General features: G+C 38.6%; 1 long non-coding RNA gene across 2 annotated transcripts in view; it reads left to right on the forward strand.

Moving 5' to 3' along the window:
- LOC111752968 (uncharacterized) overlaps positions 1 to 3,764 on the forward strand; it is a 42,403-nt gene that overhangs the window by 16,721 nt on the left and 21,918 nt on the right. For both annotated transcript variants that reach the window (XR_010322501.1, XR_002787818.2), the window contains exon 2: positions 1,857 to 1,965. This is a non-coding gene — a long non-coding RNA (uncharacterized LOC111752968). The remainder of the gene's footprint in view (positions 1 to 1,856; positions 1,966 to 3,764) is intronic.

Genomic DNA, 3,764 nt, shown 5'->3' on the forward strand with positions numbered 1-3,764 from the left:
GCACTCATAATATGAACTTCGAAGTATATCTACCATTGTGAGGCTCTCTAGTATTAACTAACTCATTAGAAACCTGTAAGTCATAAAAAAAAGTTATTTAGAACATTTCTGAACTTGGACATAGAAACACAGAAACAGGTGAAGTATGTAAAGAATGTAAACAACCTTTAAGTTCACTTTGACCCAGTATGCTGTGACACAAAATTACATGACAATCTCTAAACAACCTCCCTAATCTCAAACCTTGAAGAAAAGATATGTCACTTGGCTACACTCTAGCCCTGGAAAAAAAGACATACATACTAGTCTTTGATGTCATACTGGCCCTTGCTGTGTGGAGCCAAGGTGACAAATTTTCACATATAAACCCTAAATTTCTGCTCACTCACTGAGAGAAGGCAGAGATGGAAAGGAGATACTGTCTACCATCATCGACCTTGGACCCTAGCTACCAGGGATCTCCACTGAGTCTAAAGACTTGAACTCTAACCATTGAACTAACATTGTAATTGTTAATTCTGATTCTCCACTTCTAAGTGAATGTTGAGAGGTCTTACTTGCGTGCCTTGCCGTGATGACCTTAAAATAAACTAAACAAGTTTATGCATGATAGACCTGAGTATCTATTAATTTCTAAGATAAAATCCCCCAAGACAGTGTCCATTCCAGTTCCCAATGTAGTGTCTAAGGCCTAGTATTCAGTAGTCAGATAAATGTTGAAAGATGATTTCAAACACTTCATTTCCAAAGAAGAAAGTTAACTGCACTGGAAAGGAAGGAAGGGAGAAAGAAGGGAGGGAGGGAGGAAGGGAAAGAGGAGGGAGAGAAAGACGAAGGGAGAGAGAGAGAAAGGGAGACAAACTTCATGGGAATCTCAGTGTGATATTGTAGAAAGAGCACTGGACTAAGGTGGGTTCAAATTCCACTTGGCTGTTAATGAGATAAATTGCCATTAAACTACTCTTTGAGCTTCGGCTTCTTCACCTAATCAACCACAGCAGTGGTTATATGAGCTCTGAAGTTTATTGCCATGCTGGAATTGTTTGACTATCTCTCCATTCAGGCGCACTGATAGCTGATTAAACAAGATAGCGTTCAGTTTGCACCTATCATAGTGCCTGGCATATATTAGCTCTTCTCTTCATACGTAATGCAAACATTCTGCAAAAGTCTCAATTTTAAGAAAGGGAAAAGTGTGCCTTTATCCGTTGAAAATGAACACATGTAGAAATGTTTACCTGATGATATGGTAATGGAGAACTAAGCAACTTATTTAATTAAAAATATTGCTGAAACTTTTGTTTTCTCCTCTAGATACATATTTTATGGAAGAACTTTTCAGTAGTTGGGACTCTCCTTAGGCTGAAATTTTTTTTCTCATCATTTTTTCCTGGAGGTCTTGCCATATGCCATGTCAGGTAGAAGCTTCCATTCCAGTACAAACTATTTTTTAATCAAATGGAGGATAACTGAAAAAGAGCTATGCTTGAATTCTTAGCTAACCACATCATGGTCTGGGAAGATGTGAAAATCATTTGTCAGTGATTGTTCCAAATGCTAAGCAAGAAAGGGGAAGGTAACACTTGGAAGTCAATCAAAAATGGGAAGGAATTGAAATTATGTATGCCAGGAAAATAAGCAGATTCCAGGGAATTCAATTAATGTTTCTGGAACCTATGAGAGTTGCAGCTATTCAGCTTGATACAGTAACAACACTTTTACCAAGAATTTTTAGAGGAATGAAGAGTTCTACCTATGGGACTTTTTGCATTTACTAAAGTTTAGTTGTTTTTATTTCTAAAAAGCTGATTTATGTTCACCACTTTATGTTTTTTTCTATGTAAATCTCTGTGAAGATTTCCTGGACTCCAGTCAACGAAGTTACTCCCAGTGTCGTCCAATGGTCTTGGCTCGTAGCTCTATTATTTTCATAATCTCTGGCGCCCTGGCTGGATGACATACCAGGTACACCTAGGCGGGGATCAGCATGGGATGTGGGGAGGAAACTGATCAGGACAGCAGCACTCAACTGTGAGAAGTTAGGAGCCCTTCTTGACTGAGCATCTAGTACTATTATTTGCTTTAAAACTTTATTATTGATATTTAGTATATAAGGGGGAAACCCTGGTGGCATAGTGGTTAAGTGCTACAGCTGCTAGCCAAGGAGTCGGCAGTTCGCATCCACCAGGTGGTCCTTGGAAACTCTATGGGGGCTGTTCGACTCCATCCTATAGAGTGGCTATGAGTCGGAATCGACTCGACGGCAGTGGGTGCGTGGTGGGTAGTATGTAAGGGATACTGAGTTTCTGTAAAATTTTTGAAAATAGATAGTAGTGATGGCAGTATAACATGATGAAAGTAATTAATGTCACTGAATTGTACTTTTAAAGTGGCTAAAATGGCAAACTTTTGTTACATGTATTTTACTACAATAAAATTTAAAAATGAGAATTTTATGAGCTGTTTTCCTTGATCTTGTTCTGAGTATGTTCTGAGAAGTTCTTAATAGAAGCCAAATTGTGGGGGGTAGGGAAATATACAGGAGGAGGATGTTGAGATTAGGAGGCTAAAGATAAAGAAGCTCAAGTCTCATAAGACTTTGCAAGAAGCAAGGTGTAAATTTCCCCACCCCCATAACTTCACAGTTAACCTCCTACAATTTTTCAGATTTCAGCTTTCTCAGGAAAGTGTTTCATGGTCTTTTTGATGAGATCAGTTCCCTCCGTTTTACTCTGTCATAACCCAGTGCCATCGAGTCAATTACGACTCATAGCTTTGACTAATGTCTGTTTCCACCACTAGATTCATGAGAATGGGGACCCATATCTGGTTTTGCTCACCATACTACCCCCAGGACTTAGCGTAGAGCCTGGCACATATTGAAATTTCAATATTTGTAAAGTAAATGAATTCTGCATGAAAGGCAGTAGGGTAAACGGAACCGAAAAAGATTAAAGAGGACTGTTTAACGTAACTTGGTAGTATTGCAAATGATCAACAACAGAATCATACAGGTGTGAGGACTTGATGAGAGGGTGGCAATGAATTTAAGGGCGTAAATTTAAAGGTACATACAGCTAATAGGTAGTTTTTAATGATGATGCCAATAATGTTGTTCACCACGGTTTCAAAGGTACAAATAATTAGGTTGCACTTGCATTTCATTGCAATGTATTTTCTACTAACTTCTTAATTAGGCAAATTAATGACATCAGCATGCCTTCACTCAGTAATTAGAGCCCTCCCCTTGCCGCTTCACCCAGTTCCAATACTGTCTTCCTCTGAGTCATTTATTTGATAATTAGCTATTAGGGACACTCATGAGAATGTGCAGCTGAATTAAATATTCTGATGCTGCGTTCCTAATAGCTTTTCTAGGAAGGCAGAGGTGGATGCCTTTTAACAACCTTGGACTCCACACAAGATTTATGAGTTTAGATCTGAACTTTCTTTGCTTCTCCTACTCTCCAACACTTAACATCTTAAAAAAATATTTTCCAATACATACTATAAATAAATGGGTAATTAAAGAGAATAATCAGATCTTGTCATATCTATATGCTGCTGCTCAAAATTGTTCTGACAGGGTAATAGAAAGCACATTGTATAAATCTATAGATTGAGGCATTCATTCCCTCAATAAGCATCTATTTAATGCCTCCTGTATGCCTGACCCCCCATGTGTCTGTCACTTTGTCGTACTGCGGGAGCTTGCATGTTGCTATGATGCTGGAGCTGTGCCACCAGTATTCATATACCAACAG

This window comes from Loxodonta africana, chromosome 7, assembly GCF_030014295.1.
Source record: "Loxodonta africana isolate mLoxAfr1 chromosome 7, mLoxAfr1.hap2, whole genome shotgun sequence".
Taxonomy (NCBI): Eukaryota; Metazoa; Chordata; class Mammalia; order Proboscidea; family Elephantidae; genus Loxodonta; species Loxodonta africana.